General features: G+C 53.2%; 1 protein-coding gene across 1 annotated transcript in view; it reads right to left on the bottom strand.

The window, feature by feature from the left end:
• LOC118615852 (bifunctional heparan sulfate N-deacetylase/N-sulfotransferase 4) overlaps positions 1–15,930 on the bottom strand; it is a 133,157-nt gene that overhangs the window by 26,892 nt on the left and 90,335 nt on the right. The window lies entirely within an intron of this gene.

The raw sequence follows: 15,930 nt of genomic DNA, 5'->3' as shown, positions 1-15,930 counted from the left end.
GTTCGGACTGAAATCGGGCTTGGCTCCCCTCACTGTCCACTCAGTGTTGGTGTTACTCTCCATATGTTTCTCCCCGTTCGGAGACCCAATATTCTGATAACGTCCAGAGCAGTGGAGAAGCAGAGTCACCAGTGGGGAAACCAAACGGCCGCCCCAGACCTCCTCTGCGGGAGGCGTGTCCAGGGGCTCAAGAACACCAGTGTCTTTCTGGTCTAACGGGAACTTTTACTGCAATAAAGAAACCGTGACTGTTTGCACGAAACACACTGAGCTTAGCCACACCCTCGTCCACACTTACTGATCCTCCTACAATCTTCCCGCCTCAGGATTGACTCCAAAGCACAGCATTTCAGTAGTGTGTCTGCCTCAGAGACGGGAAAAAGTGACGTCTAGACTGACTGCTGCTGAGAGAATATCAGAAACTTTGAGTGCGGATGTAGACACAGTGCGGGATGAACCCGTCAGCGAGCGCGCTGGGCTTCTGAAATACCAAACCCAGAGGACCTGTGCAGTCTCAGCCTAAGGCAGGGAGGGGATTAGCACAACCGATAAATGGCAGTTCCGCTCCTACCCCCACGGGGCTAGATCCTCCTCCCGCACTGGCTCGCCTGAAAGTGCTGCTGAGCCTCCTTGAGTTACTCATCGTCTCTCCTACAAATACTTCAGAGCGACTAACGTAGCATGATCAAGTACGTTGTTACCTTCATTAGAAAAGCAAGAGTGACGTAACGTTACAAATAACAACACGGACACAAGTATGACGGGTGATGTCAACCAGAAGAATCATAGCACGGGTGGTCGGTGGAAGTCCAGGGCTGCAGGCTGCTTCTGCAGGGTGCTTTCTGCCTCTTCTTCGAAGGGTTCGTGTTCTCGGCGTGTTTATTTGGGTGATTTGGGCTTTTGTGGAAATGAAAACAGGTTTTCAGTAACCAGGGCAACAGGATGACCGGGCAGCCGGGCAGGGACGCCAGCCCGGCTGTGCGCAGAGTCCGGCTCCCACGCCCCCGCGCGCCCCTGGGCAGCTGCAGATGCCCAAAGACTGTGCCTTTTGCCTTAACAACCACAAAACACTAAGTCAATACCAGAATTTAAAACTGGGGCCCTGTAAGGTGTGAATCAGACCCGGGTTCCCTGAAGGCCCTTTAACCGGGGAGACACACCCCCTTTCTCTGCATTCCACAAGAGGATGCAAGGCCTCGGGGAAAAGCTGTTCAAACGACTAGCCAAACTTCTCGCCATGGTTGAAGGTGGGGAGTGTAAATATAAAATAATAACTGAGCCGGCTGGTGTGGCTCAGAGGTTCAGTGTTGACCCTGCACCAAGAGGTCGCCTGTTTGATTCCCAGTCAGGGCACATGCCCAGGTTGTGGGCCTGATTCCCAGTGGGGGGCGTGCAGGAGGCGGCCAGTCGATGTTCTCTCTCATCGATGTTTCCATCTCTCTCTCCCTCTCTCTAAAATCAGTAAAAAGAAATAACTGAAGTGTACACAGCGCTGAGCACCTGGCAGTGACTCCAAGCCCTGCACTGGACAAAACGAGGACCCTCATGACATCCGGTGGCAGGTGCAGTCACCGTCTCGCTCATAGGCGCAGAGACTGAGGCACAGTTAGGGGGCAGGTCCAGGGCCCATCTAGGCAGAGACAGAGCAGGTTTAACGCCCGGCACTGGAGACCCAGCACTGACAGGTGACAGGCCTGACCCCCCCCTCCCCCCCGAACACGCACAGAGCCTGGCAGACGTCATTGCCTTCCTTTCGCCTCTGAAAACGAAGATCAAACAGTACTTGTCGATGAGAGAACACGTGGACTCCATGGAGCATTATCTCGGTAACTTGAAGGTTTTCTTTTTTCCTTGTAAATTGGCCTAACAGAAGATACATTATTTTTGGGGTCTTACATGGAAAGTTCTAAGACGATGAACCCCAGAATCTGAGGGGGATAGTGCGGAGCGTCTGCAAATTTACGGCCGAGGCAGAATCACGCCTGCTGTTCCTCCAGCCCCGGCCCCTGCGGTGCGTTCAAAGCTTTTTATTCTAAAGGTCAAAGAAAAAGGCCATTTCAAAAACCAGTCTTTCCCTAGCTTGTTCCGATGGCAATTCAGATGCAATCCCCCCAGTGCCAGCTGATGCAGGCTCTCACGTGACTCGCGTGCGGTCCTTGAACTGGCTCAGGGCACCTTTGTACACCGGCCACTGTCGTCTGCCTGTCTGTCCCTCCCTCAGGGAGTGCCCTTTCGGCAGGACTTCATCCCTGTTTCTAGAACATAACATGGTGTCAGGAGTTGATGACCATGTAATTGCAACGGTTCTCATGAGGACTTCATAATCAGCACAGACTAATCACTTGATCCCAGGAACTACGCATTGATCTCACGTCGGCGATGATGAAACAGGACAGTGTGAGTGGCCTGCTCCAGGGTGGTCACAGTTCCTCAGGACGGGAACCATCACGGAAGCCAGGTCGCAGGTGGAGCGCCGAGCGACACAGACTCCGAGGGCTCGGCCACCTGCCTCTCGTGCTGCTGCTTCTAAGATAAAATTCGAGGCACCTGTGAGCTTCTAAAACCCAACAAAGTATAAACAAAAATACCACCCGAGAGAGTCATGAGGGTTGTTTCCATAGCACGATGGGTGTGTGACAGTTTCACCGGGGCGCTCACACGCTTTCCCAGTGTCTGGTACACTCCCAAGTCGTGGACCAGAATTCCCGAGGCACGGGCCGGGCTCTGAGTGCAAAACACGCTGAGCGCAGAGCTGTGGGCACCCGCCCTGATGGGCCTCAGGAGCCCCCAGCTCCTTCTGCCCACATTGGCCGAGAATAGAGCCGGCACCCTGGCTACGACGGGGGCACACTCTGCCGCGCGGCACCGTGGCCACCTTCTCGGTCCACGGTCAGCCTGGTGCATGGTCTGCTCCAGCCGGGAGCGGGGACCGAGCCGGCTTGGGGAGCGTGGCGCATGCTGGGAGCCCCGGATGCAGCCCGCACTTGGTTCCGTGTTTTTGCACGAACGGCTTGTGTCAAACTGCTATTCTCGGGGTGGAGGGGATAAGACAAATGAAGAGTGGATGTGGTTTGGGGCATAAATAAGGGAAGTCAGAGGATGTGCAGTATGAAATGGAGGCAGATCATTAATTTTTCATGGACACAATATATTACTCGTTTTTACATGACCATGCAGGTTCCCCCGCTGTCCCGTCCACTGCTTATCCTGATTCTTCTCCTCCCCAAAGCGCCGCCTGGAAAAGGTGTGACTGGGAGACCTGTGTCATAGTTCACAGACGCAGCTCACGGACCCGGAACCGCACCTGAGCGTCCACCTACACCCTCCCCCACCCCAGCATGCCCAGCTCCATTATAAACACACACGAAACATGCCTGGGGTCTTCCTCTTGCCTGCTGCACACACAGGAAACCGAACGCGAAGGCTCTGTCGTCAACTCTGCACGGGAAGCATGAGCCATTACTTCCGGACGCACCAAGTTCGGAAGGCTCAGCACCGTGGAGTGAACCCTTTTACGGGGAGCTATAGTCCAAAGAGAAGGAGGTTCTAAGCAGAGCACTGTGTCGATCAGGATAACAGGAAATGACATGGAAATAACAACCCTGGGGGTGACCCTGCAACGCGGGTGAACCGTGTCAACAGTGACACACTGGGTAAATCACATACATGTGGGCCCGCGGCATCTCCCCGCATCCTGAGTCGTAAATTGTGCAGTTAATTGTTTTGTATGCATTTCACTCGGCCTCTCTTGTGAAGCTGCTAATGTACAAACCATACAGGAAGGGAGGAGGAAAAAATAAAATGCGAACGGTCTCGTTTACCCACGAAACGCAGCACCAGAGGGAGTTGGAAGAGTTCACACTGCTAACACCAGGACAGACTCCGTGTGCGACAGACACGGTCACTGTCAACGGCCTGGTGTCAGCAGCCATGACTAGGATGTCAGACAGTGCCTTAAATTGAAATTTAAAACCACGTTTCAGAGGATACAGTTTTACTTCAAGGACGCATTAACTATTTGCAAATAGTGCCTTTGAAAAATCAATCGTTTACAGAGTAGTCAGCTACGCGGCTCATAGAACAAATACGCATTATTGGGGCAAACCCAGACAGAGACCCCAGCTCTGCAGAGCAGCGGGGCCCCGCCCACTTGGGGGCCATGGCCCGGGCTCAGGCCGCCTCCCAGCCCCCCTGCACCGAGCATCGGACGTCAGCGGCCGGTTTCCATCTCCTCCGCCAGTGTGTCCTGTCAGAACAAGTCCACTGTGCTCAGAAATGTCCATTAGCTTGTTAAATTATTGATTAGGCTCTAAGTTCTCATAAAATGTGAAGCTAAATGGAATACAGAGAAGGTGTCTGGGGCGACCCCTCGGGGACATTGGCCTTCTCCTCCTATTTTCCCTCTGAAAGGCAGTTTTGTGTTTTCATGTTATTCTGAATAGAGGCTGGAATTGCTTGAGACACACGAAGACGTACTAAGACATACCAAGACATGCTAAGACACACGAATATGCACTAAGACATACCAGTTTGAATGCTGGTACAGGTTTAAACACACGAGACATAACTTGGGTGAGAATTCCGTGCTCCCCAAGTAACACCTCTTCAGTCCTGGGCAGCTGATGACTTGGTCCACGCTTACTTGTCTGTTCTCAGACCCCCGAGTACAGGATGTTCACCCAGACCCGCTGCAGCCTCTGCAGTCCGGCCGAAGGCTGTGCTTCGCTTGGAACACACTGTGGGGAGAAGCCCTTCCTCTTCAAGGGGGTGGCGTGCGTGGAATGGTTGGTTAACGGCTTTTCCATTCTCAACACGTGCGCCGTGGGATCTGGGATCTAATGTTGATTCATACGTGATTTTGCCAAATGATGTTCATGTGTGTTGCTTGATGAGGTACTCAGAAGGCTCCCTCTTTTAGCACTGGGTCCAAGGGATCCTTCTGAGGTTGATCTGGGAACCCAGCAAACCCAGGGCTCTCAGTCGGGGTGTGGGCTTTGGAATCGGGGGTCCCTCACAGCCCAGGTTCTGCTGAGACTTTGACAGGCTCACCCAACTTCCTCCTGGGTTCTGCTGTCTTTCCCTCGGTCCCTGGCAGGTCTCAATCATGATCACCTTCCGTCTACGCCACCAGCATTCCCTTGGGCACGTCCTCTAGACTAGGTCCAACCTGGAACGTCACTGACATCCCTTTACGTTCTCTTAGTAACGGAGAACGTAAACACGGATATTTCAACAACAATATCTACACACACACACATTTCCAGTGATTACGGACCGGACATCCTGAGACAGCACAGGATGGAGAGAGAAACGATGACTCCTTTGGGAAGATGCTGATGTTCAGAGACATGCATGGAGGAAGCAGCCTCAGACTTAAAGAGAGGCTTGATCGAAATGAACAGAGCTTTCGAGAGGCGTTCCTCCAAGAACTACTCTTAGGTGGAGAGAGAAAGGGGAGGAGGAAGGGAGGAGGGAGGGGGGAGGGGAGAGGGGGAGGGAGGGAGCTGGAGTAAAGCCCCACCAGGGACCCTGTCTCCATCTGAGGGGCAGGCGAACAGCAGAGGTCACTACTGGGACTGCCTTAGTGCTCCTCCTGGTCTCCAAGGGCTATCGATTCTCCAACCAGGCTCCTTCCCTGAGCGGAGGGCTCTTTCGTCCCTGTGACTCAGTGTGGTTTCTTTCGGGTAAGATGCACACCCCACAGGCATTTATAATTCATGGCTGTTCCTAGTTGATGTTTTAACATCCCATACCCTTGGCTATTTAAAGAAAGACTTTGCTTGGCTGTGTGGAAAAAAAACTCAACCGTTGTTTTAAAGGTGAAGGTTTACTGAAGAAAATAATGCTAATCACAGTTTGAAAATCAAAAGGGATAGAGATAAAACGATTATCCTGGGAGCTTACTTATCCCACAGGTCAGAAAAAATACAGGAGAGGCCTTTGGAGGGTGTCTGGTCACACCGGCTGGTTGGCACCCAGTGGACAGGACAAGCAGAATGCCAGTACCGAGGATGGTCCCCTGTGTCCCTCAGCTCCTGGGACCTCACCTTTTCTGCTGTAAATGACAAGGACGCAGTTCCTAGGTCTCTGTGGAGCTCAAATGAGCCGGAGGATGACAAAACATCTGTAAAAAAGCAGCCCCGTGGGAAAGCCACCGCCCTTACGCATATTCAGTTAAAGTTCTACAGAGTCGCTAACATACCACTATCATTGAGGAGGATCTGATTTGTAGCTCAGAGTTGACATCTTTTGTCAGGAAGTTGGTTTCTTCACTCTCCTGAAGTCAGTTGCATGTACCAAGCTTATGATAATCGATGTGATTTCCGGTCGAACCCGCAGAAATTGGACTCGTGAACACGAGTGAAAATCCCTAGTTTCGACACCTACCACACGAAGGTCTCTTGTCTTCACGTCGTTCCTCCCAAGCGCACGGTTTGCCGCCAGGGCCACCCTGACCGCCGTCGTGAGCGGTCAGTACCAGAGGTGACTGTTAAACGGGCCCTGAGCTGCATTTGAAAGCACCACAGTGGGACTCAGACACGCAGCGCCTGGGCCATTCTGCTCGCCACCCAGCCCCGTGCTCCGGCCCCCGGGCACCAGCAGGCTGTTGGTCTGGCTCAGATAAACTCCTGTGAAGGATGCTCTGGTCGACAGCACAGAGAGCGGCGGGCCGGGAGGGAAGGGGGCCCAGCAAGGGGCTGGGGTCGTGGTCGGGTCTGCACCCCTTCATTTCCAGAGGGTCGAATCCGCTGAACAGATATCCATGACGAGTCCTTGTATTTAACCTAACAAAGCCATCCACGCATGTCATTCTGCTATGTCATAATCGAACAATAATGAAACATTCCATCTCCATGTGAACGGCATCTGAGCCACAGTGCTTTCGACCATAAAGCAATCTCCGTTTCCCCCTCAAGTGAGGTGTTTTTACGGCAAAGCATCCGACACGATTCTCATCTGTTTTCTTCCCTCACAACCGACACATCATCCATTGTCTACACTCTGAAGAGACTGGAAACACTAGGCAGATAACCAAGGTGTAAAGACAGGAAACTTTACGGAATCCCCTTGTCTATTCACTTCACAATCACGCAAGTTATTAGAAGTCGTGATTATTGCCATTACTTTCATTAATCATATCACCTAACAAGATAATTTTGATAACAATGATACATGTCCCCTGTATGTGCTAATGATCCCAAACGGCTAACGATGACAAAAACATAAAGAAAACAGAAGTGTGTGTCTATCGGAATGGCGGCGGCATCCATTCATCTGCGTTGTTGCAGAGCTGTCGGGAACAGATGGACGTTAAAATAAATTGTTCTAGAAAAACTATGTCAATAATTGTGAGATTTGTGACAAAAAGGATGTGTGTCATTTTGGTAATTTGTGGTGATTCTTTTTTTAAGGGAACCAAATATAAAAAATGAATAGCAAAGGTATTAAATATAATTCTAAACAGACAGGTATTGCACAGTATTTGCTTTACTAATCACTGCAGGCCACACACAGAGACACTTTCAGATAATCAGACACTTTGGAGACTGCGCTCTGCTCGCCCATCTGTATAACTCACAGTTCATTCAGGACTAAGTGAGGACAGACCCGAAAAGGAACCCTGCCCGTCTTGGGTGATGAACTGCAGAGGTAGAAATCTCCACGCTCCCTTCCAGCGTCTCTGCCCCATCAGACCAGGGACCAAGAGGGCCGACCCTCCAAATCCACAGGCGGCGACCACTGGCGTGAGGTCCGTTTGTTTCCTCATGTGCCTCGCTCACGACACTGCGCCCCGGTGAAACCACTTCTTTTCCTCTGTGAATCTGGAGGTGGTTCCCGGGCAGCCTGACCTACTGAGGCTGCCCTGCGGGGTCCCTGCATTATGCTAATCTGTGGGAGCAAAGCTTTCCGAGGGGCCTCATCCAGCCTGAAAGGGACACCAAGAGTATCGACCTTCCCAGCGCCACTGGGGGGGACGCACAGGTGGAATCTCTCTGTTAGGGGTTGGTATGGATTTCTTATCAACTTCTCAGGCACTCACAGCGAAGATTTCATCTGACTTTTTAATCAGAATGTCTGTGTAAATGTAGATAAAGGGTTTCACAGGACTATGCTTTTTAGAAGCAGGATATAAACCACCGCCCAGGACTGGGGAAGCAGAGACATGAGAAATGAGGGGCTTGTGGATGGGCCTTTCTGTTTTCTTTGTTTTTTAAAGATAACGTGACTCAGAGTGCTTGCAAATGATCATCGCCCCTCATTTCTGGAGTCCCACGGTGTGGAAAAAACATGGAATTAATCTGTTTACTATTCGGTCAGTTCATCAGAGGGTACCTCATTTTCAAATCAACCATTTTCTAATTAATTTAAACAGTGAACTGCACAGCTTCAGTTGTGTTCTTTTCCATTTACTTACATTAAAGATTCATTTTGGGTAATCAGAGAATTTTGTATCGGCTATTTTTTACCTCCAAGGTTTGCTTCTGACACGTGGATGAATTACCCAGTCTGCGCCGGAAGGTAACCGGATTTTTTGCCCAATGTCCCCCGGCGTGCCACGCTCCCGGACTGTTGCTCCCGCCAGCCGGCTCTGAGCTGACTCTGACGGATCTTTCAGAGAAGGAACCCACTGGTTCACACTAACAAGGAAACGGCGGGGAGGCGGCTTTCAAACAGGAGAAATTAGAAAAAGAAAAATTATGAGCCCTGGGATCCATTTTTCTACACGTCATAACATAATTAACTCTAAAATATGAAGCTGGAAAGTATTCTTCTCAGTAGCTCGATATTTGCTTCACTTAGAAACTCGGGGCTGAGACAGAAAACAGGGCAGGGACAAGGACAGACAGCCACACTGGCAGAGCCATGGCACAGGGAAGCTGGGGACCCGGACCCGGGGTCCTGGGCCTGGACCTGGTGCTAAGGCCCTTCCAGGTCTGCGTCTGGACTGCGACCTTCTATGGTTCCCTGTTGAGAAAGGAGGTGCGTGGGGGCGGTTCTTCCACGGAGAAGCATCCTTTAGTAACATACCTGCCCTGTGAGTGTGCGCTCTGCACCCCGGCTGTAAGCAGCGGCCAAGAATACCCCTTCTGTCCCCAACGCAGCCAACTCCACCTGCCAGCGCCGGCGTGCGGCGGGAAAGTGCCTGGCTGGTCAGCCTGCCCGTCTTCACGGAGCACGGGGCGTCCTCATCTGCCAGGTTCTAGGCCGTTTGACTGGAGTGTGCAGAAGGCAGATCCCGCCATGTGTTCTTCACAGTGAGCCTGTTTGTCAGGACTGGAATCTCTGCATTTTTTATGAACACTTGACTTTGGATAAATAAAAGTATGTTAGGTCCCTTAAAGATTCATGATTCTATTTTCTTTGTGACTGTGTCTTTTAATATATATATATATATATATATATATAGAGAGAGAGAGAGAGAGAGAGAGAATTTTAGAGAGAGAAGGAAACATCGATGAGATAGAGAAACTTTGATTGGCTGCCTCTTGCACACCCCTCACTGTGGATTGAGCCTGTGACCAGGAATCAAACCTGTGACCTCTTGGTGCACGGCCAATGCTCGGTCCACCGACCCACACCCACCGGGCTGCAACTGTGTCTTAATTTTACAGGAAAGAAGTACTAGGGCCACTTAGTCCGTGGGAAGTGCGTCAGGACAGGAGCAGGAGAACTCGGCGTTCTCTGTAGGACCCCACCCAGCTGAGCAACATGGTGGAAAAGATTTTGCTCAACGGAAGATGTGTCTCTGCCAGGTGTGCGGCTGGTGAGGTGAGGGAGCAACGCTGGTGAGAGACAAACAGCGACAGGAGGATGATCAAGGGAGCAACGTCCACGTCACATTCCAGCAGAAGAGCCTCCCACTAGAATACTGAGCAAAAAGACAGGCTAGCAACTCTGTTCTGTGGAGATACGTATTTGAAAGACTTCTAAAAATCTCAAGTTTTCAGCTAACTTTGAAAGGTTAGTTGTGGCAGCACAGAGGTACATTTTGTCTCATTTCACTTTATTTTTCACGTTGTCCCCAGTAAGCAAGGGCCTGTTCCCCGTGTTATTGGAAAAAGTGCATAACTGTAGCCCTGGCCGGTGTGGCTCAGTGGTGGGGGTCGTCCGTGCACCACCAGGGTGCCAGTTCGGTTCTGGGCCAGGCCACGTGCATTGGCTTCGGGCTCCTTCAGTCAATCAATTTCACTCTCTCATGCATGTATGTCTCTCTCTCTCCCCTCCTCTCTTTCTAAAAAGCAATGTAAAAAAAATGTATAACTTGAACTCGGTTGAATTAAATGTGGGGAGCTCTTCTTCCGTTCTGGGACGATGAACACTGCGCTGACCGTCTTTGTGATTACACAGAACTTAAGTAGGAAGCGCGCGGCCATCCCTGTGCACAGTGGACCTTGGTCGTTGCAGGAGATGCTGCAGTAGGTGGCGGGACAGGGTGCCGCTTCAGTTGTGGACTTCTGTGGATTTACACAACGGCATTATCCCAGGTTAGGTCTTTCTCCCCACTCTGACTGGACTCAGAGAAGAGAGCAACATCAGGACATGTGTTAACACACTCACACATGCAGACACACCAGCATGTTTCAAATTTTTCTTAGAACAATAAGTTAATTCTATTTTTACTGTTTGGAGGTAATTTTGACCTAACATTATTTCTAGTTTTACAATTTTAGCAAAGAAAATAAACCGTAACTACAAATAATATATTTTAAAAAGTTGTTTAATTAACTAACATGGCTATGTTCTGATAATATTATGTTTAAAGATAAAGGAAAATGTTTATGAAAAGTTGGTTACAGAATATAATGCTTGGAAAGATCTAATTCTTCTTCTATTACCTCAATATCATCCCCTCCAACAGTGTCTTAACCAAAACAGTAGGTTGATTGGATTCAAACCCTATCATTAAAGAGTATTTATATATCTATTATTTTTAAATCTCACCTATCAAAAAATGACCCCCTCCTATTCAGGGGTAGCATTCAATGAAAAGTAAACAATAGCCATGATAATTAAAAAATGTAATATTTTCCCTTCATTATTATGAGGATTATGAATAAAGTGCATTGAGGGTAGAGGGTTAGGTAATTAATCCATCACACCGAGGCAGACGTGGCATCAGGGTTAGAGGTTGGCGACATTTCAGCCACTGCCAGTTGTCAGAAATCTGTTTCTAATTTAGATGGATTCAAAGGCCATTCAAGAATTTGTACATTAAGATATGACCAGTTTCCTGGGGCAAATCCTTACCCGTGAGTGAAGGCAATTCTATCAGTGTGAAATGGAAAGGTATCGAGGTGAGTAGCAAGATGTAACCCTAAAATGCTGGGGGAGCTGCTGCTATCTCATTGGGAATGCAGATTTTACCTTACGTTTCGATTTACATACTTTGCCTACAGAGAGCTCTTCCTCGTTGGCAGATCCAGGACAGATGGTTCTTCACTGTGGTGAAGAGATGCTATTTTGAGCTATATTTATTAGCTTTTCTTGTCTGTTAAACATTTATGAGCAGGATCTTTATCTCCCAAAATGGCAGGGGACCCAGAGGAGGCCTTGAGCGCCAAGGACACGGAAGAGCCGCGGCCACGGGCAAGCCTGTGTCTCCAGATGCGCCTCGCTGGTCAGATCCCATCTGTCAGACCCACTGGGAGCGTGGGTGGGACCCGGAAAGCAGGTGTGCAGTGAGCCAGGCAGTAGTGAGCCAGCCGGGCGTCTCCCCAGCCATCCATGTCCTTCACTTCTCAGGAACGAGCATTCCTATCAGGAAAGACAGGGGCCCCGAAACGTCGTCCCGGGCAGGGCGGTGCGCGCTCACGCAGGGGCGTCTCCTTCGCTCCGGAGCACGGAGAGGTCTCCCGGGCAGTCTGCCACGCAGGGCGGTGTCTGGATGCTGCTGACTGTCCTTCGGCTGTGCGCACAGGCCCTGCCGTCCCGTGACTCCCACGCCATCTCCACGCCAGCCGGCGTCGCCCTCTGGGCGGAACTGCGGCCCACGCGGCCTGAAGGCCAGCCCCGTGGACACCTGACGCGTACGGATGCGCGGCCACTGCCCCGCCCTCCACACCCCCCAGCCAAGGCCACCATCGGCCGCTTCGCTTCGAAAAAACCAGCTGAGACGCACTGACAGCCGCGGGCTCACGGCCCGTCCCGCTCACCCGAGGACTTCGCCCCCCTTCGCCGACTGCGGACCTGCCTCCGCTCTGCAGCTGGCCTGCTTCTCCCGCACAGCCCTTCCCTCCCGGACTCCCTTCCGACCTCCGGCGCTCACAGCGCAGGGCGGGCACGGGCTTCGCGAAGCAGGGCGATGCGCTCGTGGACACGCGGGAGCGCAGAGCAAAGGTCGCCCGGCCCCGCTGGCTCCCTCCGCGGCCCTTCTGCTCGCTGTGCCCCGGGGGCCTCAGATCTCCGGAAGGTTCTTAACTCCGCCAGCACCCCTCTCCCATCCGGAGCCCCGGAACGGCGGGTGCCGGAGTCCCCGAGCGCCACCGCACGTCCGAGCTCCACCAGGTCCAGCTTGTGCAGTTCCACCCCCGCTGGAGTATGTCTACACGCATGCGCCAGGCCTTCATCTGCAGGCCCGCGCCACGCCTTCGTCTGCACGCATGCGCCAGGCCCTCGCCACGCCCTCATCAGCACGCCCGCGCCACGCCTTCGTCTGCACGCATGCGCCAGGCCTTCATCTGCAGGCCCGCGCCACGCCTTCGTCTGCACGCATGCGCCAGGCCATCATCTGCAGGCCCGCCCCACGCCTTCGTCTGCACGCATGCGCCAGGTCCTCCCCACGCCCTCATCTGCACGCATGCGCCAGGCCCTCGCCACGCCCTCATCAGCACGCCCGCGCCACGCCCTCATCTGCACGCATGCGCCAGGCCCTCGCCACACCCTCATCAGCACACCCTCACCACGCCCTCATCTGCACGCATGCGCCAAGCCCTCGCCACACCCTCGTCTGCACGCTTGCGCCAGGCCTTCGCCACGCCCCTGTCTGCACGCCCGCGCCACGCTCTCGTCTTTTGTCTTTCTCTCTGCCTGCTGCCCGGCACCCAGACGCCGCTCAGTCACAAGTGGACGTGAGTGTCCAGTGCGCAGGGACAGTCAACACTGAAAGTCCCATTCCGCCTGGCCGCCGGCGTGGCTCAGTGGACGGAGCGCCGTCCGCGCACTGAGAGGTCCTGGAGTGGTTCCGGTCAGGGCAGTGCCGGGTGTGGGCCGATCCCCAGTGGGGGGCGAGCAGGAGGCAGCGATCGGGGCTTCTCTCCCCCATCGATGTTTCTAGCTCTCCCCCTTCCTCTCTCATAAAAACCCACAAAAACATGTTTAAAAAACAACGTGAAACGAAGTGAAACGCTCCAGAATGGCCTTTCGACGTCACTACCGTAAAACGAAAGAGCCAGAGCGCTAAGGAGACGAAACGCGATGCCCAGGGGTTCCCGGCGGCTGGACCCCTGGCAGGAGGGAGAACGGAACCCGAGGTCAGCTCCGCTGGGCTCAGACAGACCGTCCGTCTGGGGTGGGCGGCCCGCTCCTTCCCCAGCGACCTGCAAGCCAGGGCCCCGGGGGACGGGCTGCTGATCGCCTGCGTCCGCCGAGCCTGCTCCAAACCCCTCGGCGCGGGCAGCCCCGGCCCGGACGCGGACACCGCCGCAGAGCCCAGCGCAGAGGGCACCGGCTACCCGCCCGGCGTGACGCAGACCGGGCGGTACTTGCGGGTGGAGAATGTGCCTGCGGGGACCCGCCCCGCCTTCCACCACAGGGTTCGGGAAAACGAAATTACCAGGCCCACTCGGTGAGATGGACTTCCCCCGTAACGCACTGCTGTTTTCATTTATTTTTCTAGGGAAACAAAATGGAAAAACCAATGTAATTTTACGACGTGTTCGGGGTCTGGGAATATGCTGAGTGCCAAGGGCGCTCCATCAGCACCCGGGGAGCACGCGCGAGCCGGAGGGGTCGGCGCAGCCGGGCTCCCTCCCTCCCCCCGGCTCACAGGAAGGCAGACTCCACACTCCGGGCTGCTGGGTTCCAAGGCTCCTGCTGTGGAAATTAGGCAGCCCGCACAGCCCCAGCTCCGAGGGAGCACCTTCTCCACCTTCTCCACCTTCTCTAGGCCCTGGTGCCGCAGTCCCACCTTCCAGCATGAACACTGGGCTCTGCCCTGTAGGGGACAGGGTCCGGAACCCCCAGAGTGTGCAGAGCCCTGCAGGACCGTGAGTCCCTGAGACAGTGACTCCTGTCCTGTTGTAAAGGCTCGGTCAGCAAATCTTTAAGTTTAAAAAAACAACAACAAACAGATAAAGGAAAGAGGAGCTGAGTGTGGCCTCCATACTTTCCCACAGTCCATACCCTGTGCAGGGTCCACTCTTCCCCAGGGGGAGTCTCCTGGCACTGAGCCCCAGCTCCCGTAACACGGACTGTCCCCAAGTCCCTGATCAGACAGGAGGCCGAGCTCACGCCAGCAGAGCAGTGAGAAGTGAGTTTGTTTGTAAACATAAACAAGCACTGCTGGGACACACCAACAAGCTCCTGTGCCCGAGTCAGAAAGAGTACCCGGTGGGCGAAGTAGGTCTGCAGCTGTTCGCATGAACAGCACAATGATTAATAAGGAATGATACAAGAATAAACTGTTTCCTGGACTCACAACTGTGAGCCTACTTTTGCCCAACCTTGTCTTATTGGATAAAGAAGTACATTTTTCTGAACTATATAATTGCTTTATGCTATATGGAATATTGTCCAATTGTTATAATTTTCCATAATGCACAACATTTATAGGAAATCAAAATCAGAATTGTCGCAGGCCACTGCACGCCCCGTACGGGTCGTCGGCCACCCTTTCATCCGCTCTCAGCAGCCTCGGGAGGTTCTGCGAGGTATTTTTGCTGCACTCAAGATCCGTTCTGGGGATTCTCTCCCACACCTGCTCCTGCACCATTTCACACGAAGAGGAACTCGGGGTTTGGTCCAGGTCATTTAGAGCAGGTGTTCTCCCTGCAGCTGCCTTCTCTCCAGTCTGCCTGCACTGACTGTCCTGCACCTGCCGTCAGACTCCGGAGCTCGGAAGTGGATGGACACAGAGGAGGAAGCTCATGCAGCCCAGGTGTGTGCAGCCCACGTGTGTATGTAGCCCAGATGTGTGCAGCCCAGGTGTGTGCTGCCCAGGTGTGTGCAGCCCAGGTGGGGACAGCCCAGGTGTGTGCCGCCCAGGTGGGGACAGCCCAGGTGTGTGCCGCCCAGGTCGGGACAGCCCAGGTGGGGGCAGCCCAGCCGGCAGCACGTGGAGAAGGAGGTCACTGCAGTTCCATTATGCTCACTGTCAGCTTCCAGGTCTCAGGATTTGCACGTGCCCACAGACTGGCCAGCGCAGGCGAGTCTAGGCACCGCCCTATGCTGGGTCTCAGGTCTCAGGTCTTCTGGCCCCAGCACTGCGGTTTAAAAGCATTCTAGAGTCTGAGCATCTTTCACCATATTCATTAAGAAAACCTAGAAAATTCTGTTTTCACACTGTTCTTTGTGTGGCAGAAAAATAAAACGAGTTAGGAGAAAAATCGCATCCGGGAGGGCCCATCCATTTCCAGCCCACAGTCCCCGGTGACAGTGCCCGCCCAGACTCCCGGCCCCTCCCTGTGTCAGCTGCCATGTTTGATAGGTGGTGTCTGGACTTGAATGATGGCGGGTCACCTGATGTAAGCTGTTCCCCCTCATACATGATTAAGTTATATTTCTTCCTGTCTGAATGAGGGTCCTATTGAAATTCAGGAAGGATGCGCAGCAGGGATACGCACGTCAGTACCTGACAGCCTGGAGCCGGCAGGAGAGCATCAGTGTGCGAGGCGGCTGGGGGAGACTCTAGGCCCATCAGAGGGAGCTCTGAGCAGTACGTGCGCAGGCCTGGCTTTCTGTTGACCCGCCGTTCAGGGCCCTCCTTGTGTT

This window comes from Molossus molossus, unplaced genomic scaffold, assembly GCF_014108415.1.
Source record: "Molossus molossus isolate mMolMol1 unplaced genomic scaffold, mMolMol1.p scaffold_m16_p_4, whole genome shotgun sequence".
NCBI lineage: Eukaryota > Metazoa > Chordata > Mammalia > Chiroptera > Molossidae > Molossus > Molossus molossus.
Note: the sequence above shows the minus strand (reverse complement) of the source record. Positions and strands in the feature narration are given on the sequence as shown.